Raw genomic sequence first — 23,622 nt, forward strand, 5'->3', positions numbered from 1 at the left:
GTAAAAGTTTCTCTCACCCTCTCGCCCTTTTCTGCGAGGAAGCGCGCCCAAATGCGACTGAGAAAAGAGGTACATATTTTCTATATTAAAGGTAACATTTGCGTTTTATTGCAGTTTTCTCCTCGGGAAAAGATGTCAGCTCCTGTTCTGTGCTACTTTGTGTTCGCAGCTATTCATCCAACATACATTTATGCAGAGCAAGCAAGCAACCCAGGAAGTCCCTCTACCCTTGAAAGTTTCCCGGCAGCCGAGGAAAATGTTACACCACGTTTGGAAACTTCGTCATTCCAGGAGCTATGGGTTTGGGCACAATGGAACGAAGCGGGAAGAAAAAGCATGAAGGATCCACTCAGCTAGCCAACTTCTTTCATCACACACTTTTTCACTTTATTGCGGTTCCAGTTGAGTTAAGTTTTCGGCATACATAGATTAGAAGGACGCGGGTCAAAGGAATTGTTATGTGAGTAGGTCATAATTTTCTTGTATATAATTAAAAGGCGAGCAGGATTTAGCCTGGCATATTTCAGCTAACGAAAATAGAACCTTTGAACTGTTTTTGACGGTCGCCATGTATAGAAAATTGTAAACCTCAAGACTTAGTTTTTTTTGTTTATTCAAATTTTTGAAATTATGAGCCAAGACGGCCTTCGATTGTGACCTGAGAATACGTTAGCTATGAACAATGTCACTTACCTTAACGTTTACGCATATCAGGTATCTGAAAAAAGTAAAAGAAAGAAAGAAACTCGATTAAGATTAAAGTAAAGCCAAGAGCGCAGATGATTTACTAACTTAAGTATCACCACAATTGGAAGATAATTTCCCGAAGCAGAAAACGACCGTTTTATTGGCATCGGATCTCGAAATGATTTCCACTCACTTTTACGTTAATGTCCAGAAACTCGACAAATAAAAACCGATATTTATTGGCACGCGGCTTGCGAAAACGTAATTAAAAGAGATAATCCCACACCCCTTGCTCATTTCCATTCCCCGGCAAGCCGCCTTATAGGCTCCCGTTTTGAAATACAGAATATCATCGAACTCGATTAAAAGTCGATTAAATGGGTTTTAAAACGCCGCCCGCGTTGGTGGAGTGGGAATGATAATGGGCCAGCTGAAATGTAACTGAGTCCCCCCCAGTTCACATTTTACCCGTGCCTGGCTTTTTTTGGTATGGCAATTCGTTTGCTACTTATACAGAGATTAAAGAAATTTTTATTATTACTACATATTTACTGCTCTGGACAGACAGAAAGAAAGAAAAATGGCACATCTGATGCGAAACGTAAATTTTTGGTCATTGTCCTTCTTCTAAAAAATTTTAATTTCTTAGTTGGTTTAGCCTCGAATGGAAATATAAGGTGAATTCAAGGTATCGCTTTAGACAATTTCAAAACCAATAAAAAGGAATTTACGAAACAAACCCATCAAAGTGTCAAATAAAACATATTTTTGGGAAGGGTTTAAAATATGCCTTTTTCTGATAAACTTTTTGGTAATGATTGTTCAAGAACAATTTGAATATCACAATTTATTATTCAGTTTTAATAATTATTTTCTTGAGGATTAATTAAAAATATGGGAAGTTCAAGAGTTATGGTTGTTAATTTGTGTAGGTTTTGGGTCAAATTGAAGAATTTTACAGAAAATTTGGAAGTTTAATCAAAGGTTTATTTTTTCAAATAATCGAAATATTTTGGGATCACTTCAGAAGAATATTTTAAAACTGTTTCAAAATATTAGAATTTTGATGAAAAATGAGTGAAAATTTGAATAAATGAACGTAAGAAAACTTAAATTTTTGCTGTTAAAGTGACAAATGTCACAATGCTAAGCAAATGTGTATTACATAGAAAATCTCTCACCTTGAATAATGGTAGTTGAAGATTTTTCCCTAAAAAGCCTTGAAAAAATTATATCGTCATCTAAATAAATCTTGAATAACCTAGATTTTAATGTTTTTATTAATTAACTCCTTGCCCTGAATTATTTTTTGACTTAAAAACTCACATAAGTTGAGTTTTATGATTACAAATAACTTTTGCTCAACGAAAAACTTTATTGTGAATAAAAAATTATAAATTTTGTTTGAGAAAACGATTCTAAATTTTTTCAGTTGTAGTTTTTACACACTTCAACGATTTTTTTTGAAATATTAAAATATATTTAGACTGCTTAGTAGGTCATTCATAATTTTTGCTAAAATTGTTTCAAAACGTTTTTTTGAGAATCTCTTGCCATTAGTTGGAATGCATTTGAATTGAGAAAGCAACATCATACTCGAGCAGATTTTGACTAAATCAATTGCAAACAGTAACCAAACTTAGGTATCAACACTGGAATGATACTATTATTTGGTGTTGTATTTTTCCCGATGCCAAAATAAGGTTCCAACAAAGTATCAAAATGCTGAAATATGATGACAAACTTATACAAAAATAAAGCATTAAAAGCAAAATGATAGCACCTAATCGTTGATTTTCCAATAACAGCTAAATCAGGCATCATTGAAGTTTCATTAACTTTAGAGTATGGTTGCCAGATTGCCCGGTTTTATCCGGGTTTGCCCGGATAATTGATACAAAATTTGGGAACAGCGAGGCCCAGCCCGGTTGCCCTTATTTTATTGAAAACACCCCGAATTTTTCCCGGATTTATACACTTTATATTGCGAATCAAACAAAAAATAAACAAATTGTGTTGTAATTTTTTTATTTATGCTACCAAAACGAAATTTTTTAGCAAGTTTAATAAAACGTATCATGAAAGGGTTTTGGAAGCCTAAAATACGAAGTTAAATCTGTCAATGAGTTTTAACGAAATAAAAATTGTGATGAATTTTTTTTCTTCGTTTTTTTTGAATAATTTCTGGGCTTCGACAAAATTTGCCCGGATATTACCGGGACGTAAATTTAGAAATCAAATGAACTGATTTTACCAGGTTTTGATAGAAAATTGCACGGATACGTGCTGAAAAAGTTCTGGTAACCCTACCCTAGGTAAGAAAAATGAGATCAAAATGAACTGAATCATGCTAATTCAGTGTCTAATTTTTTTCTGCGACGTCAAATCAGGGATATTAATGTGTTTGAATTCAAATCGAACTGAGAGTAATTTTGAACAAAATTTTGTGTCGTTTTGCAAGAATAAAAGTGATAAAATGTCAAAATTAGGCTTTCATTTCCCAAACAGCGAAAAAAAAATTAAACACATTGTTTTGAGAATAACTTTTGAACGCATGGATGTTGAAATTCTTATTGACACTACCTAGAAATGTAATTTTTACAGGGCTTGTCATACAGCTCAGTTGGCAAGTCAGTTGCCTCCCGAGCCGATGTCCGTGAGTAATTTTTACTTGAGCAGAATATTTCGACTATCTGAATTGATGAAGAAGTGCAGCTTCTTTGATTTTTGGGCTGCTTGTGCGCTGTGCGTCTGTATTTCACAATTTGTTTCTTCCCTTTTTTCAATCCAAGAATTTTTGTATGTTGTCCCCTTTTCCTGGAGCACTTCCTGGCACTTCAAATTACCTCAATTTTGTTTTTCGAAGTTATGAAAAGTTGAGCACGTTGCCCTCATTTTGCAAAAAAAAAAAACAACATCACTGACTTATTATCACTCCTCTTCAGTTTTCTCATAATGACACGATTTCTCATTCAATCAAAATAAAAATATCAACTTTATGAGGCCTATAAAAGTGTAATGGAAGAAAACGGTCGAGTTTAGAGGCATTTTTTCTTATATTTTTGGGCGTTTATCGTGACAATCATTATGTACTATCTACTGATTTGCAGCTTCCACAAATTGTTACCCTAAATAAAAACTAATTCACAAATTTTTTTAAACTTTTTCGGCTTTTTCTTCTTCTTGTCAACGGTAAATTTCTGGCTAGAAAACTTCTAGATGCCCGTTAAAAGATGTTTTTACAGTTCATTTCGAAAATTTTCACCACGCTAGCTGTATATCTGTTGAGCGCAAAGAAGAACTTTTTAAAATAGTCAAAAAAAATTGGGGCCTGGTTTGAGTCTGTTGGACCAGCCTGACAGAAGAATTGACATTTTCTACCACTTCTACAATCGAAATTTTCGGATTGTGCCAGATAAACTTTCAAAGATGGATTCAAATTCTTCATTTTCAAGAAATCAATCGTGTTTCCTTTTTTTTTTTAAATTTTAGCTCATCGTTAGATTTTCTAGGATGATTCTAAATGATTTATAACACAAACTTTGGTCGAATAGTTGATATTCAGCTGTTTTGGGATCTCTAAGGCACTTCCATGGATTTTTCACGTTCCAGCACAAAAATTCGTCGTAATCTCAAAAACCACTTCACTGAAAATTTCATCAATTTCCATCCATGAATCCAAAAGTTATTCCCGAAACAAAGTGTTGCATTTTTTTCGAATACCCTCTTTATATGCGAGTTGCACAATGCTGCTCGGTTTTAGTTTCACTAAAAGTATTTTAATGCCTCGTTAAATCAGCCTTTTTGAAGAAATTTTGAAAGCAAAACGATGCCATATTCTGGGATCATTCCATATCAAAAAGTGGCATAACTGTGCGCTCAAAATTCATTTTGAAACGGTGTAGTTAAACGAAGTATCATTAAGGTTTCTGTGAAACCTGGAATTGATATTGAATGAGTTTGTTATATGGAAATTGAGACCCAAATTTTGGCATTGTACCACCTTTTCCGAGCAAAATGATACCAAATTTTACTTTCAAAGCATTTTAGCAAAATCAGGTATAATTTTGCTATTAAAGTCTGCTCGGGTAACGCTTATTATTCTCAGCTACCTTAAAAAGAATATTATTAAAAATGCCATGAATGTAAGAAACAAAAAAAAACAAACACCCAATAGTTTGGAATTTCATAAGAAACACTGTAAAATTACTTTTCAATCAATCACTGATAAAAGACTTAACGAAAACTAAAATTCAAATGCAGATACTTTGAAAACAAACCTTCGTGACAAAGCATATGAGGTTGTCCTTTAGTATCGTTTTTATATGGTTTATTCTAGGATTGTTAAATTTTCTGCAAAAGATCGGTCCCCTAGATCGATTCAGATGAACGGTCGTAGGATCGATCCACCTAAAAATCGGAGCTGGAGGACCGATCTCTGTTGGATCGATCATTTCCATTGTTAACAAGTTACGTTTCAATGTACTCAAACTCATTGTATCAAACTCTGTAAACAAAAATTCCACAAAAGATAATCTAATTTTTAGACCAACATTCACTAGAATTTTCCCCGCGAGTATCGGGGCCGGGCAAATCCAGGAAATAGTGATTTCAAAATTTTGAAAACTCAAAATTCGGGTTAATTTGAGCAAAACCCATGAATAAATATAATTAATAAACAGCAGCATTTGAACATTACATATCAGCAGATTTCAAATCGTACTGTAAGCTACCAAAAATACATTATTTGTATTTTGATAAAATTTGTTAAAAAAATTCGTTCTTGGACTAGAGAATAAAAAATTAAAAAAACAGTCCAAATATGTTTTTGGTTTGGTTGTCTAAATAAATTAAATAAATTTGAGAAAAACCGGGGTTTTTTAAACGAGACCTGGACCATTTGCCCACAGTGGACTTTTCCCAAATTTTGTATTAAATACTCAGGCAAGTCTGGGTAAAACTCGTCAATCTGACAAGCTTAGACTAGATGGCTAAAAGATGGCACTGTTTGACAAAAAATCTTAAACCAAATTTTATCCATATATCTCGGCTCAACGAGAAAAAGAATACAAAAAGATCGAAAGATCGAATCGAAAATAAACAAATCTAATCGACTTTTTTCATGCTGAAGAATCGATTAAAAAAATTGAAAATCTAAGTTCAAAAGATCTATCTCTCAAAGATCGATTCAAGATCGATCAATCCTAGTTGATGCAATCAAACTTCACACGTATATTACACAGCCAATTTGTTTTTAAAACATTAGCTCAAAATCCATTTTGTTTGAAATCTTCCCAGTTTTTATTAATTGTTAAACTCGATTGATTGTTCAATAAACACTTGGTAGTTTCAATATCAATAAAAAAATCATGTTTGAAATGGTCACTTTGTTAGAGGCGTAAAATGAAGTGAATCAGAACAGAAATTGGAAAATTATACCATTAACCGTAAAGAAAAAAAATCTTCCTATACGTGCTGATTCAGCTAGAGCAGTGGTTTTCAAAGTGGTCCCTACCGCCCCCTTGGGGGCGTTGAGAGCTACCAGGGGGGGCGGTGAGATCAATTTTGAAATTTGGGGGGCGTTGGAAAGGCTCAGGGGGCGGTGAGGTAATTCTCATTTTCAGTTTGATGCAAGACAATGGAATTATGTTACAGAACTAAACATCAGTTTCAAGACTAAAAAAGCGTTAATTCTTCAGAGCTGCCAGCAAATTTTTGTTCCAGTATCAATTTTTGTTTCTAAAAATGTATCAAATTTTTTTTAATTGTCACAGATTTTGTATACGTTCTATTTTGGGTTATACTCAAAAAGATAATCTTGATAATCTTTGAAATGTATTGACTCAAAAAATCTGCTAAACAGAGAAATCCTACGAAAAATCTGTGTTAAATGATAATTTTTTTGGAAAGAAAATATGAAAGTTTTTATTTGGTAAGAAAATTTTTATTTAAAGTTCTTATTTGTTCATCTTTATTTCAATCGATTAAAAAAATCAACATTGTCACTAACATTGTCGGAACTCAGTTATAAGAATATAATTTAAAATTTAAAACTTATGAAGCCTGCATAACTTTGAACAGGTTTCAAATTTAGATAAATAAAATATAATACTATTATAACGTTATTTCACCGGCTTGACAGTAAAGATTTTAAATACACATTAATGATGAATATAGATTTTTTAACCAACATTCAAGATGTATGAATTTATATCAAAACAAACAAATCAATCAGTTTAAGTAATTGACGAGGAAATTTTACATAGAATTGAATGCTTACTGGAGGTATTAAGCAATATGAGGCCCTTGGAACCAAAAGTAAAAAAATAGTTATGTAAATAAAATTCTAAAAAACTTAAAAATTTCTTAATATAGTTTGAAATATACAGAATCGTTGGATAATATTGAATCAAAATCTACCATTTTTACACTTATGATACCCCATGCCACTTTGGCTCTAAGGATCTCATATAAATTTGAATGAATTTTGAGTTAAGTCTTAAATCAACATAAAGCCAAAAGCTAATGGTTTTTTCAACTATCTAGATGATCTTTTTTTTTAAAGATTTCATTAAATTTTGCTCAGGGGGGCGTTGAGCTCGAAAATTTTGCAAAAGGGGGCGGTGAGTGAAAAAAGTTTGAAAACCACTGAGCTAGAGGCTGAAAGTCTCTTCAATACAAATAAAAAAACAAAAAAATAATTTTACTTCTGGGATGCTTTATAAAAAGTGACCAGAATGATATAGAGCCATTTATTTTGTTTAACCTTTATTGTGGTCTTTAGATTGTCACCTATAAAATTTTAGGTAAGACTTGTCAAGAACGAAATGTCTGTTCTAAGAAATGATGATTCTCTGTAATAATCATCTAAAAATAATATAACGATGTGAACATGAGGTCTCGCGAAACTTTCTTCGAATAAAAATTATTTGATTTATTTAAAGCTTTTCAATTTTTTTTTCCAGTAAAAATCCGGATTTTGAAATCTGAAACAGTTATGTTTATTCAGTTTCAAGGGTCGAGCTGCTCAAACTTTGTTTAAGGGGGGGGGGGTAGGGTCTAACACTTTCAAAAAATCGATTTTTTTATTTTTTTATTTTCTTATTGTAAAACATTTCAAGAATATTGTGTCAAATTTTCAAGTCAATTGAAGCAAAACTGTAGAAGTTATAGGCCTTTATCTCCTCCTTTCTAATACTGCAAGAAAGCAAGAGCAGAAACTTCAAACGCGTTTTTCTCGAAAGCACATTTTTAAAGTCCGTGGACATCGTCATTTGAAAACTACTTATCCGATTCTTTTCAAATTTGGAACATATTTTCTACATATAAAATACCAGACCCCAACGTTTTTCTTTTTTGAATTTTTTACTTTGGGGAGATTTTAGAGGTGAAAAATGGCGGATTTTTGAGTGAAAAATCGTAGTTTTTACTTCAAACAGCCACAAAAATTTCATAAAAATATTTTTAAGTAAAATAAAAACGTTGGGGTCCAGAAAAACATCTATTAAAAATGTTTTTCTCTGATTTTTTGACTTCAGATGGTTCTGTGCTGAGATACAGTGTCCACCGCAAATCCTGTTTTCTGAAAGGCATCCTCGAAAATGCTCCGTCACCGGCTCATTTTTCAATATTTTTCTACGAAAAAATTACTAAATGTTCTTTTAACAATGCTTTGTATAATGCAAAAAATTTGAATACATTTGTTCGAACGATAGCTCTAGAAAAAAATCGTGAAAATGGTGTTTTTTATACCCGTTAGACCCTACCCCCCCCTTAAGCATTTTTAAAAAGTTAGTCTTGTATGTTAAAGTTTAACACTTGCCGAACTAAATTGAATAGGAAGAGTAGACGTGTGCTGAATCGTCAGTACGTGTTTTTTTTCGTGCGGTTAAAAGTGCAATAAAATTTTAAGAAAAATCTAATGATTTCGAGGATTTAAAACAAAGTTCAATTAGGGCTTGTAAGAAATATGCGAATTAAGTGTGTTTCAGAAAGTTGCGTGTGAGAAAAATGCACAGAAGCCGTTGTTAAGCTTCCGAATGAAACGGTCGATGTTTTGTTTGCCCCATGAACGTAGTTTGATTATGAAAATTGTGAGAAATTACAAAATATCTATGCAAGTAGAAATAATATGCGAGGTTATGTGAAAAACCAAAAAGTACGGTTTTGCAAAACTAGAAAGTTGTGAAATCCTTTGGCTACAAATTTTGCAATTAGCAATAAATTAATGCGAAAATAGGCGAAAGTGTTCCTAAAATGTTAAATGCCTATATCAAGAAAAAAGTAGGTTAGTCTTATAATTTTTTTTACTTTTCATCATAGAAACATTAAATCTACGCTCAAATCACAATCTTACAGTGAAAAAAGAAGACTCTGCACAAGCCAAAAATGTTATCGAGATGAATAATTCGATGACATTTTTCTGAGCGACTGTCATTGCAAAACTGAATAACATTTTCTCCAGTCGTTTAATATTTTTTTTGGATGACCGTCAATGTCATTGAGACATTTTCGAATGTTATTGGAAAATGTTATGCGACTGTCACGATCCCAACTGTCTTTTGGATGACATTCTCATCACTGATGAAAAGCTTAATACTTATCCGATAAAAATACGATATGAACAAAATATTACCAACAAAATAAGAACAGTCCAAAGTTGGTCTCCGTTTACTTTATTTTACAGCTTATTGGAAATAACCTTAAAAATGCGATTGTAATTTCAATTGTAGTTCGACAGAACGAGCATCAAATTCGAGCCTGGCAAATATTGTCTATTTGCAATGGGTGAATTCAACTTGCAGGGCTGGTAGCGGTTTGACAATGAAAAAGTAGGGACTTTAGTGACCAAAATTTGAAAAAAAAGTGACCAAATAGTGACTTTGAGAACCGAAAAAAGTGACCAAATTGTGACTATGTAGAACGTCCAGGGGGGGGGGGGGGGGGAGGAGGGCTGGGTTTCGAAATTCAAATTGAGATAAAAATAATAACAATACAACAAATAAAAAATTGAAAAGGAAAAGCCGTTTGTCACTCATGTTCAACACACAAACTAAAAAAAAGACTGATAAACAAAATTTTGGAAACATATTACAACGAATGTTTCAAATTTTCGATAAGTCAAGAAAGTAAGAAATAAATTAGTTTCTAAAGAATTTCTTAGCAAATTTAAAATTAAAAAAATCTGAATTCTAAAATAAATGTCCAATCTTGTACAAAACTTACCATGAATAGATGTTAGGAAAATGATAATAATTGTTAATTTTTATTCATCTAAATTTGGAATTCTTTTCCTCAATTTCAACTGGAAGTTTAGTGAGAAATTCCGCTGTAATTTTTTAATTTGAACAAAAAATATTTAATCACGATTTGAAATGTGAATTACCGATTACTGAATAAGAAATAAATTTTGAACAGAATTTATTCAATGTTCGATGGTTTAATCTATATATATAAAAATGAATGTTTGTCTGTCTGTCTGTTCCCTATAGACTCGGAAACTACTGAACCGATCATCGTCAAGATTGGCATCTGAGGGTTTTTGAGGCCGGGGATGGTTTCTGTAATAGTTAAAACTCCATCCGACTTAAGGGAGGGGGCGCTTCCATACAAAATTTGTAGTTTTTCGGAACAAATTAAAGTCATGACATCCATTTTCTCGAGATTTTTTCTTCCTTTGGGCGGTTTGTTTTTCGTCTCCAAGGTCGAGGCGTCGGGAGCCAACGTCGCAAAAGGATAGTAACAAGGCATAGCATACTGATCAGTGGAAGTATTTTGGCGCGTATTTCTCAACCAAGAATATTTTCAATGCAAGGGGTGGCGATATGAAGCCTTGATGTGATTTTTTTCTACTTGATTCCTAGCTCATTTGTACAGCACATGGTTATGAATGACGCCTAGATGAGACCCAGATTGACATTTTGTCGATCGAATAAAACATATACATTTTTGCCAAGTTCTGAAATTGAAAAGTCTTGGCATCATTTTTAGAGATTTTCTTTCCTTTGAGGGGTTTGTTTTTCGTTTCTATGGCCAAGCAAACGTCGTCGCAAGTGGATAGTAACCAAAACAACCTGTTCATTGATTGCTGGAAAAGTTAACAATCAGGCGCCTGTTTCTCAACCAAGTGCCTATATTTCTTATGCACGGAAGGGCGATATGCAACCTAGATGTGTTTTTTCTTGCTTTATTGTACACAGCACGTGGAAATAAATGACGCCTTGATGCGACACGGATTGGTATTTTATCAATCGAATCAAAACCAATTGAAAGATTCGCAAAAATACTTCTTTATTTAGTTCGTGTTAATGTAGAAAGCCTACGTTGTCTAAAAAATATAAATTTTATTCTGATGCGGACAATTGAAAAAAAAAATCCATAAAGAAAAGAATTTACAGACAATTTTTTAACCTATTTCGCCTACATTATTTTTGAATCATATTGATAGTAGGAATAGGAATAAGAAGTTTTCTACAGAGGTAGATCGGAAACATTTTGTTGAACATGTAAAAATGTACTTAACTGAAGTTTTATCAACCACCATTAAAATTTAAAGAAGATAATAAAAATCCGATCCGACACACGAACTGATCAAGAGCCTTTTCTTTAAATTAGATAAGATAGGACTGACGTGAAAGGTATCATTAAAATAAACTGATGTTTATTGACCAAAAGTGAGGGAAATCATTTCCCGGAAGACTTTTCATTCAAGGAACATTACAGCATGATCTGTTAAAAAAAAATGAAAATTATGTTTTCTTCTAGAAATTGTTACTTCGGCCCAAATACACAACTGAAACGAATTTAGAAATGAAAATGCGAGCTTTTTATTTTCAATAGTTCTGGAAAAACCATCGTACTTTTTGCTAAAATACCAATTCAAGTACGTACCTAACATAAAAAGTGTTTTTGTGTTACATGGCTCCATAAAAGAGACTTTTGATCCGCTACTTTTTTTGAAAAGTGAGACTTTAGAACTGATGTTCAACTGGAAGCAACATTTTTAGTATACTCTTAAAGTGTTAAAAACAATATTCCCTCATGTCAACTTACACGGTGGGACAAGGGCAAACGTCGAACTTTTAAGAAATTCATCTTCAAAATGATTCAACATTTTAGAAAGACCAGAAGGGGTATTCCGAATGTTGAAACTGAAGCGGATATTGAGAATTCTTAAATGTCTTTGTAAATGAAGGTCATTCCCTTTGAACAGCATTCGTTAAAAGTGGAGTAACAAACATAAATTTATATTGCAGGAATACTGTAGATATATCAATGAAACTTGATAGAACAAAAAACAGGAATACGACACTTGCCCCAATATACGAGACAAATGTAAACTTAGAAATTTGTTTTTGCCAACATTCTTGAATATTTGACTTTCAAAGAGAAAATAAAAAAACACTGAGAACTTATTTAGTGATGCAACTGATATTTTTTCAAATATTTATATTTTTTGCTGTAGTGGGGGACAAAATTGGAAAAGATGGGGGAGCTCCCATGTAAATTTAAGATAAAGAGCTTTTCAAAGAAGGGACCATATTCAAAAAGGGTGTTTTTGCGTACAGAGTACAAATTTCAGATCTTGAAAAACGAGTTTAGAGATTAAGTTTCAGTAAATATAACCATTTTTGAATTGCAATTCAGAACTGCAGCTCTTGGGCCACATTTCAGAGTTGTTGGTTCTGAAGTATTATGAGGTTTGATTTAAAAAAATGCTCCCTAAAATCTAAATTTGAATAAATTTTTACAAATTACATTTATTTCCGGAAGGTGTAGCAAAGCACACCGGGCCAGCTAGTTTAATTTGATAAAAAAAAGAATATATTTATGATTATTTTAAAAGTGCCAGTTATATAAGCCAGACATAAATCTTTTAATAAAGTAAAATTCTCCAGTTATCAAAATTTCATTTTTGAAGCTTAAATAATAACTTCATGTTCAACTTCACTGACAAAGAAATGTTAGAAAATGAGTAATTACGTGAATGATAAAAACTGATGAAAAATTAAAAATAATGAGTACAAAACTTTTGTTATTAATATTGAAAGCACAAATCAAGTACAAAGTTAGTTAACATTGCGTATTAATTTTATTTTTAAAATTGCTACTTAGAACAATTTTTCAAACTTTTTAGATTAATTTAAAAATCATAATCGATCCAAAAAACATGATTAGATATAAAAAATATTAATAAAAAGTTTTTAAATTTTCAATCGCAGGTTTTAAGGCTTTAAATTACAAGCTCTGAGTATTTTGTCTCTTTTGATTAAAATATTGGGTCCTGAAAGAACAGAAGGTTAAAATTATGTTCTATTATTAAAAATTGGGAGTTAAAGGCTTATGGTTGAAGAACACGAAAATTCAGAATTTAAAAACAAGGAAACAATATTTAAAAATATGTCTTAAAAATTTAAAAAGTTTGATTAAAAAAATTCGGCAAGTTGATTAGAAAATTGAAAAAAAAAAACTGTACAATAAAATTCGGTAAATTTATTTGAAGATTGAAAAAACAATATGGGAATAAAAAAGATTAGTTTTTAAAAACATTTCAGGAAGAGTTTTTTCAATTAACATGTTTCATTATAAACATGTTGGTGCTTATTTTTTTTTTAAATAATTGATTTGGTAAATAGTGTCCTAAACCAGGAATTTTGTCAAATTCGGCCGAAAACATTTAGTTTTGGTGATAAAGAGTTTATTACTAGTAAAATCAATCATTGATAGATAACTGATTATGGAAAAATGTCATTACAAGTATTTTTGACATCACAGCAGAAAGTTTAAAAAAAACCTGATTCTATTTAAAGCTCATCAATTGATTCAATGATTTTGATTTGAGTTTTCGTAAAAAAAAAGTGCACAAACTTCTCTGAAGATTTAATTATTTTCAAAAGTCATTTCAATAACAAAATCTGATAGAAATATTGCATACATATTTAGATTCGGAGAACCCAAATTAGTTGAAATTACCGTTTAAATTCATTGCACCTAAGAAAAATGTAAATTTTGTGGCCTTCTGTAAATTTTTAAACCCTTTTTTTTAAGTATTTAGAAGAACAAAACACACGAAATAAATTTGAGTATGAAATTGTTTTTTTAAAGAATATTTCATATCAACATAACATTGACATGACATAAAAGATTTTTTTAATAAAAAAAAAATGGTTCGTTTCAATCTCAATCTTAGTAACACTTCTTAATAAAAATCCATTCTAAACACGAGATAGGATTTTTGTATATCAAGTTTTGAGTTCCAATACAAAAGGTTGATTGAACTAAAAATTAAAATCTACAATCAAAGTTAGTTTCAATTCATCAACGTCAAATAATGTCGTAGATCGAAATGTCTCAAGCCAAGGGTGATTCATGCTGAAATTCCGCCGGAGGCTAAAAAAAATTCTAACTGACTGATCAAGTAATTTACCGTTACTACCGTCAATATTAACACGCGCAATTCAAATTACTCTTTCATTGGTTTATTTTCGGTGAAAAAAGTGACTTTTGGTGATGAAAGTGACCATTTTTCGGAAAATAGTGACTTTAGTGACCAAATAATAAAAAAAGTGACTTTTTGGTGACTGACCCAAAAAAAGTGACCAAGTCACTAAAAAGTGACTCGCTACCAGCCCTGAACTTGCACCCAGTGTCCAGGAGACACAAACCCATTCAGACGACTCGCGCTTCAAGTCGCGACTTAATGGCCTGCCCATCATCGAAGTTGCCGCCATTCCCGGGGAGAGTGAAATGTAGGGAAAAAAAGAAACGAAAAATAAAAAGAAAGAAACTCAATTCAAGAGTGGAGTGGAGATTGGCCATAATAATCATAACATCGGAATGAGTTATGATTTTTCATTTTACAATAATAGCATAAATTTTCCTGCCATCCAGCCAGCGCTACAGTCAGCCAGCAGTCGATTCTTTCCGGTCGGTTTGTGCGTTGTGGCACTACTGGGTACCGACTTGGAAGATGAGGAAATTCCGCTGCCGGAATGGCATTCCGCAAGACACGGATCCGCGAGAGAGAGAAGCTGCCGCCAACTTGCAAATAATGTGCCAATAATAATTGTGACGAGCGCTCCATTCACACCACACTATACAACTCAACTCACATGTAGATATACGCGAGATAACGCGCCGCGTTCATAACCATTCGAATGCGACAAATGATTGCAGAAACATGACCCATCCCGGGCGTCAGACTTCAGTTCAGACTCCTCCCGAACATCCCTGGGGGCTCGTAAACTGCAAGGGACATCAGTCAGCAGTCAGCAGAGAGCAGCATTGGTTCGATGTTGGATCACGTTCTTCGGTCGGGCTTCTTGGGTGACATCATGCGCAGCAATGTGAGGTAGGATTGATCCTTGTAGCTGGTGCATAACTACAAAGTGGAAGTCTGAGCTTGTTCAAGCTTTCAGCAAGGTTTGAGCGAGCATTAAGAACAGACTCGTTTTGATAGATTGTCTATTGTGACAGAATTCCATGAAAAAATCATTTTGTAATGCGGATACGAGTTGCATATTTTATCTATAAAATTACAATCAAATGGACAGGATCTACGAATACCATAAGGATGCGAAGTAACACAACAATCACACATACTGTATGAAAATGATCGATTTTACAGTTAAGATTACTTAGCTTCTTCATAGAAAAGGCTAATCCCATCAGCTTTATGTTGTGTACAAAAAATCTTCAAGCTGATGCATGCATGAGAGTCGATTTGGGATTATTTTCGAATATCTCGAATTTTCGTTTTGGCTCAAAGAGACTTGTGATATACAGACCCCGTTCGTTTTTGGCAACACGCCCGTAAATTTTATGTTGCCTAAATCGAATGTTGCCCAAATCGAACGGTTTTTTTTGTCACTTTTTCATTTTTGATTTTCATTTCAAATAAGTCAAAATTGATGTAAAACCTTATCTTAGCATAAAATTTTTCAATTTGGCTCGATTATATTAGTTTTGAGCAGTAAAACGTGGAAAAATTCATGTTTTTACTGTTTAAAACTATTATAATTAAGCCGAGTTGAAAAATTTCATGCTAATATTACGTTTTACATTAATTTTGATTAATTTGAAGAGAAAATAAAAAATAAAAAAAAATGACAAAAAAAATCGTCTTTTTTGGATGTTGCCAAAAACGAACGGTTTTTGCTCGGATGTTGCCAAAATCGTGTGTTGCCAAAATCGAACGGGGTCTGTAACTCAGTTGGTAAGTCAGTTGCTTCCTGAGCAGATGTCCGCGAGTTCGAGCCCAAGAGTAAAAATCGAATACAGTTGTACCGGATAAGTTTTTTACAGGGAAATTTTGAATTTTGCCCTTGAAATCGAACATGGATACCATTTAAACTCTGTAACAGAGCTTTTTCGTATTTTTTGTGTCTATTGTTGTTATCTCGAAATTTTGGCCTAAAATCGACTTTCTCGGAATTGCTTTGATTTTTTGGCTCTGAATGTAGTCAAGCCGAGGCCGTGCGAACGGGGGGGTTGAGGGGTTAAACCCCCCTCCCATGGAGATTTTTTTCCAAGTAAAATTTTCACCGTATTATCAGAAAATTACTTCATTTTAAAAGGTGTTAACAAGCAAGTCAGAAATTTGAATCGCCTCCGGCGGAATTGAGTCTTACATCACCCTAGGCTTGAGACATTTCATTTTGCGACACTATATTACGTTCACGAATTGAAACTTTTTTCTAATTGTAAGTTTCGTTTTGCAATTCAATTAACCTTTTGCATACTTGAGATACAAAACCCCTAACTTATCTTTAAGGTTTTGTGAAAATTATGAGTAAGAAAATGATGTTCAGGATCTATTTCCTTACTCATTTTATATATTTGTTATTGCTTTTATTTGAGCTAAATTTGAATTTCGAAACCCCCCCCCCCCTCATGGTCGGGTCCTTCGCACGGGCCTGAGTCAAGCATGGTTCAGTGAAAATAATTGATTTTCGGAACATTGGGCAGCGGACGCGCGAAAATTCATGATATTTTGAACGTGCAAAGCATCTGAAAATGACCTGACAACTATTATATCTGCTAAGAAGTTATTTTAAGGTACCTTAAAAATAAAATTCCTAATTCATCAGATGCAAACATTGCGGTAGAGTTAATTGAGATAATCTTATATAATAGATAATCCGATAGAGATAATCCGATAATCTTATCAAAAGTGAAAACTCTGATTAGAGCAGTTGAATGCAAAGTTCAATTCGCAGTTTTTTCAATACTTCTACTACCAACTAAAATTCTCTGCTTTAAAAAAAAAAAATCAAGAATTATCATTTAATTAAAACGCTTCTTGTTTGCAGAATTCATGTGTTTCATTGGAGGCAGAATAAATATTTTCCTCATGAGATTAGGGAAGATACATGAAGATTCGGCTAAGATTACAAAATTTAAAAAAACACATATACAGATATAATAGTTTGAGAAATTAAAACCTTAAATTAGGTTTTAATCATAGCCACAGTTCAGTGTCTCAAATTAGAATCATAATTCCAATTCAAGTTTTGAGAAACAAATTACAATTCAAATACAAAATGGTGAATCAAAAATACAATAAGAGCCAAGCAGGAATGGCAAAACTTATAATGCATAATCCAAATGTTTATTTAAATTTTATATCTTTAACTTTGGAAATTCAATCGAGAAATTCAGTTATTTACAATAACAAAGGGTGGGAAAACGGTTCAGGGTGTATACACCAATGCAAATTTCAATAATGACGATCTAAAAGCTAACATATTTTTTACATTTTCCATACCTATACTTATGCTTCACTTTCTTCATATTTTATTAGTTTTAATAATACCCCGCATTATCCCGGATAAAATTCTGAAAAGTTTATTATAAAGTTAGGTTGCCAAAATTCTTTCAGCACGTATCCGAGTTATTTTATTTAAAAATCTGGCAAAATTCGGGGATTAGATTTAAAATTGTTGAACAAAAATCCGGGCAATATCCGGGCTAATTCGGTTAAAGCTCAGAAATCTCTAAAGACAAACCGAAAAAAAAAAAAAACTTGAGAGAAAAATTGTTTTCATCAAAACTTATCCGCTCGTTTTTTTATGGTATTTTAGTGTTTCATAATTTTTTTCTATAAAACTAGCTCAAAATATTTCGTTTTTTAAATGAAATCCGTGCAACCTGGCCGAACTGGACTTTCCCAATTTTTTTAATTTTGTGTTAACAGTTTATCACCGCTGGTTTATGATTTTAATTTAATGATTAATGGCATTTCGGTGAATTATACATTCTAATAGGAAGAATTTCAAATGAAAGTAATGAAAATTATAGACGGATAGATTAGATTAGGAAGCATGAAAGGTGTTGGTTGAAAGGTTTCTCAAATCACGCTCTTGGCTCATTTTCAACACCTTTCATGCTTCCTAATCTAATCTATCCGTCTATAATTTTCATTACTTTCATTTGAAATTCTTCCTATTAGAATGTATAATTCACCGAAATGCCATTAATCATTAAATTAAAATTAAAAAAAAAAAATTAAAAAAATTAAAAAAAAAAATTTTTTTTTAATTAGTATCCGGGCAAACCCGGATAAAACTTGGCAATCTGGTAAGCTTATAATAAAGACTTTAAGTTTATTTAAGTAAACGTGAATTTATCCATAATTGCATATTTATAAAATTTTAAAAGTTTAAAGTTATCGTAAGAAACATTGAAATATTTCAAGACCTTTGTTCTTTATGAAAATAGGAGACATTTTTCTATATTGTATCTATTCTGTTCTATAAACCTTCTTCAAAAAACGGTTTGACCTGTTATTAATTAATACTTTGGCTGAGATAAGTTATTAAAGTCGCCGCAAAAGACGTAACATTTTTTCAAATGTGAAGATAATATTTCATTATCAACACCTAACGTTTGATTTGCGGGGACCTTTTCAATTAAATCTCATTGTATGATTAACAGAAAGTGATTTATTATATATTTGATTGATTCCAGATTTTTTTTTGACATGCCCGTGATTTCAAAGTAAAGTAAACAAGTAAAGCCAACCACGGTCTGGCACGGTTTCCAGAATATTTATTGTCGAACCAAGTACGCTTATTTTGCTTAATTTCTTCAAATTGTTGAAATATGTCAGAAAATTTCAATTAGGCTCAGTTTTTTAGCCAACTTTATCTTAATAATTTTTTTTTCAATACAGTTTGAACCATCCTAAAGTTTTCAATTATTTTTTTTTATCGAAACATGAAAGCTATTACTCATAGAGTTTATTATGTATGTAACGAATTCTAAAATAAGGTTGCCAAATTGTCCGCTTTTATCCGGGTTAGTCCGGATATTTAATACAAAAATTGACAAAAGTTTGGTCCGCCCCGGTTGCCCGGATTTCATAAAAAAAAGCCGGATTTTGCCCGGATTTGTTCACTTCATTTGCCGAAACATACAAAAAAAAACAAATTGTGTTGTAAAATTTTTATTTATGCGTCAAAGGAAATTTTTCAAGCAAGTTTTTTTTTTAATAATCATGAAAGGTTTTTTTAAAGGCCTGATTTATGATTCAAAAACTGCCAATAAGTTATGAAGAATTTTTTTTTCAATTTTTTTTTTGGTTTGTGTTGAGTAATTCTTGGGTTTTGACCAAATTTACCCGAATATTGCCCAGATTTTTCGTCGACCATTTTGAAATCAATTGCTCGAATTTTGTTAGGTTTGTAGATAAAATAGCCCGGATTTATTCGGCCCAGGCATGTGCAGAAAAAATTCTGGCAACCTTATTCTACAATATTTGATGAAGTAGAGCGCCCTTTGAAGAAACCATATTGTTTGCTCATGATAATTGTTTTTACTTGTTGAAATTTTTTTTCATTTATTATTCAAAGAGATTGGGGACGCAAGACAAAATAGCTATTCCTCAATAATTTTGTACATTTGATTTTTTTCCGGACCTAAAAATTGGAATTAAATAAGATTTTTATCCAAAATTAAAAAGAATCAGAAGAGGTTCGGTCAATTCGGTCGCCAAGTTTTTAGAAAACATGGAGAAAAGGCCTGCTCCTTTAGAAGCATCAAGTTTTCTAAGTCCTTTGTAAAAATTTTTGTCATCAATTTCAATCACTTCAATGTCACACGCTAAATCTAGAATGACTGAAATATATTCTACCTCGGTAAGAAAGAAGTGTACATTTATTGAAGTGAATTAGCAAATAAATTAGAAATTTCCAGTGGATTACTTCCAATGCTTCCGGGTAAGGTTGCCAGAATTTTTTCAGCACGTATCCGGGCCGGACAAACTGGGCAATCTATATATAAAAATGAATTTCTGTCTGTCTGTCTGTCTGTCTGTCTGTCTGTCTGTCTGTCTGTTCCCTATAGACTCGGAAACTACTGAACCGATTTGCGTGAAACTTGGCAGGTGGGTGTATTGGAGGCAGGGGAAGGTTTCTATTGTGGTTTGAGACCCCTCCCTCTCTTATGAAGGGGGGGAGGGGCCTCCCAAACAAAAGATAATTTTTTGCATAACTCGAGAACCCATCAAGCAAATGGTATCATATTTGGCATGTGAAGGTATTTGGATACGAAAAATATTTCAATGATTATTTGAGACCCCTTTCTCTTTCCAGTGGAAAGGGGGAGGGGCCTCTTTCATATTTTTTAATATAGTTCAAAAACTAAAACTAAAGCAATTTGAACCAAATTTGGTATGGGAGGGTATTTGGATACGAAAATTATTCCTATGATAATTTGAGACCCCTCCCTCTTTCCAGTAGGGAGATATAAAGGGGGAGGGGCCTCTTTTATAGTTTTCAACATAACTAAGAAATTAATTAGCAAATGGAACCAAACTTGGCATGGGCGGGTATTTGGGAACGTGACATGTTCTAATGATTGTTTGAGACCCCTTTCTTCTTTCAGCGGTTAGAAAGGAAAGAGGGAGGGGAGTTTCATACAATTTTTACTGCAAAATTCAAGAACTACAACAGCAAATGGAACCAAATTTGGCATGGAACAATATTTGGGTACGAGAAATGCTTCTGTGAATATTTGGTATCCCCCCAAAAGGTGGATGAAAAGGGGGAGGAAAGGTCTCTCTTACAATTATCAGTATAACTGGAGAGCTGATCAAGCAAATGGAACTATATTTGGCAGTTGAGGGTATTTGGGTACGAAAAATGTTTCTATTATTAATTGAAGCCTACCCACCCACCCAAGTATTTGTGTACGAAAATACTTTTTCAATGTGAAACAATTCCTTTTTTGCAGAAGATGATAGAATTGGATGTATATTTAGGAAGGGAAGAGGAGGCTTACATTTAACTTTTTTTTTACCGAGAAATGGACAAAACTTAACATGGAAAATCATTTTGGTATGATTCTTTGATTATCTGACACACCATCCTCCTTTCAGTGAGTAGGTACATGGGAGAAGGGAGGCGAGTTCAATACAATTTTGTTAGCATAAGTTCTCAATTTATGCTAACGAAACCAACAAATTGAAACAAATATGGCATGGGAAGGTACTTGGTTACGAGATATGTTTCTACGATTGTTATAGACCCTTACGTTTTACATTGTAAAGAGGGGAAGAAAGGAGGGCGCTCCATATAAATTTTGTTGTAAAGCTTAATTCGAGACCATCCAGACCGATTAAAATTATCAGATCTTTAACACAAATTTGTAGAGCAAGATTCAGAATGTTAGTTTAAGTTATCTTTGTGTTGTAATTCGTTTTATAGCGGTTTGTTATGAATTATGTTTTAATTTGATTTAAAATAATGCCAATAAAACAATAAAATTTTTAATAATTTTTAAAATATCATTTGATTTTTAAAGGTGTAGCAAAGCACACCGGGTCAGCTAGTTTTATATAAAAACCTGGAAAAAACCGGGCCTTTGATTTTGAAACTGAAGACCGAAAATCCGGGCAATATCCGGGCAAATTTGGTCCAAATTCAGGAATTACTCAATACAAATCAAGGCAAAAAACATAAAACAAATTTTTCTATCAGCAGTTTTTAAATCGTATTTAACGCTTTAAAAAAAAATTATGTTTTTTATTTAAACTTGTTCAAAAAATTTCGTTTAAGGCGCATAAAAATAAATTACAACAAAATTTTTTTTTGTTTGTTTTGGCAAATAAAATGAATAAATCCGGGCAAAATCTGGGCATTTTTTACTGAAATCCGGGCAATCAGGTCGGCCGGACTTTTATTAAATTTTGTGTTAAATATCCGGGCAAACCCGTAAAAACCGGACAATCTGGCAACCTTAGTCTAGTGTCAATTATGTGGGAAATTTTCATTTGCGTTTTAGTATAGACAAAGAAAGCTATTGGGATTCGTTTAATATCTTTTTCAATTTTCTAATTATATTTTCCAAAAAAACTTGTTATAAATTGAGCTGGTTGCTTAAATTTATATAATTTTGATGTTTGTTGGAACTTCTTTCACTTCTGTAAACTTTATGAGCCTTTTGCTCTCTATTTTGTAAGTTTTTCAAATCTTTGTTATACCAGACAGGGTGTCTACATCTGTTGGACCCTCTTTTAAATTTTGATGGAACTTAACTGTTTATCAGATTTATCATTATAATATAAATATAATATAACATTGTTTTAAAAAGTTTCTACTGTTCTATCAACATTTCCTTTTCCGCCGACCGTGGCCAAGAGGATAGCGTTCAAAACTTCCAAGCTAGAGGTCATGAGATCGAATCCCGGTCACGGCATACTTAGTACACTTTCTGTGGGTCGGTGGTTTTAGCATTTGTAAGATGCTAGCCATCTTATCCTTGAAAGATGTACGCCTTAGAGTTAATTAAATAAGATTTCTTCAAAGAAACATGAAGTTTCCCTGAGATCCTATATGTGTTTGTTCGTTTTTTTTCATTCTTCAATACACTTGACAACTCAATATTAATGAGTTCTAGTGTCAAAAGTCCGAAGTTCGAATTTTGATTGTAGCACATTTCCTCGTACTCCCAGTCACGGGGTTTGACACAACCGATTCATTTAAGCAAAAGACTTCGATACAGTTACCTAGTAAATAGTAGATCAAGATAAGGATTGTTAAAATAGAGTCAGCGTTGCCTTGATTGAAATCGCCATGAATGTGCAGTTTTGCTTTTGGAAGTTGCAAGAATTTGGAAAAATAATTTAAAATAATGTGAAGTGGCATATTCAGGTGGACAGTATACGGAAGCAAAAATGTGCACTTACTTTGCCAATGGTTTAACAAAGAGAGAATCAAATTCAGTGTATGTTTGCGTTGTAATTTCTTCTGAGGGAAAAATAGAATCCAAAGCAACATGAACGCCGTCACCTGATTTTTTTTTGGAACGAATTGGAAAATCTGGAACTAAAACATTTAATATATTGAATAATGTAAAGTTTACACAGTAAAATATGGTTGGATCCACCAATAAATTATAATTGTCATCGAATGCAAACCTCTTCCTCGAGTCCGGATCCATGAGCTAGGATTGAAACGGAAAAAGTTGAGGCTGATTTGATTCCGGAACCAGTTGCAATCCAATTTTCTGAAAGCCATTTGCTTTTCTCATCCCATATTTTCCAGTGTATGAGTCTTCGTGGTAATTTTTTCAATTTGCCAATGCATTTTCTACGATTGAATTCACCTTCGCCTTTTTCACTTGAATTTGATTTCGATTTGCCTTTCTTCACTTAAACAAAATTTTTTCTCACGAAGCAAAAAATTTTTGGGTCTTATAAGGTCAATGCCTACTTGAATTCTCTTCCGCTCAAAGTTTTGATTCTTTTACCTTCAAAAATCGCTTAAGGAAGAACCAAAGAAAATCGGGGCAAAATGAAATTTTTATTTTGCTGACAAATTACTGGGACTAATATGGGACTTTGTTTTTCAAATTCTTTATTCGAGTTTTAAATACCGAAATCCATGTATATTTCTTTGAGTTGTGACAATCACCGAGAGTTCATCGAAAGTTCTT

At 32.7% G+C, this 23,622-nt stretch overlaps 1 protein-coding gene across 6 annotated transcripts in view; it reads right to left on the reverse strand.

Moving 5' to 3' along the window:
• Nucleotides 1-23,622, reverse strand: part of LOC129750741 (homeobox protein PKNOX2-like) — a 227,925-nt gene that overhangs the window by 91,461 nt on the left and 112,842 nt on the right. For all 6 annotated transcript variants that reach the window (XM_055745760.1, XM_055745763.1, XM_055745764.1 and 3 more), the window contains exon 4: nt 694-718. The gene's annotated coding sequence lies outside the window, so the exon portion shown is untranslated. The remainder of the gene's footprint in view (nt 1-693; nt 719-23,622) is intronic.

The sequence above is a fragment of the Uranotaenia lowii genome, chromosome 3, assembly GCF_029784155.1.
Source record: "Uranotaenia lowii strain MFRU-FL chromosome 3, ASM2978415v1, whole genome shotgun sequence".
Lineage (NCBI taxonomy): Eukaryota > Metazoa > Arthropoda > Insecta > Diptera > Culicidae > Uranotaenia > Uranotaenia lowii.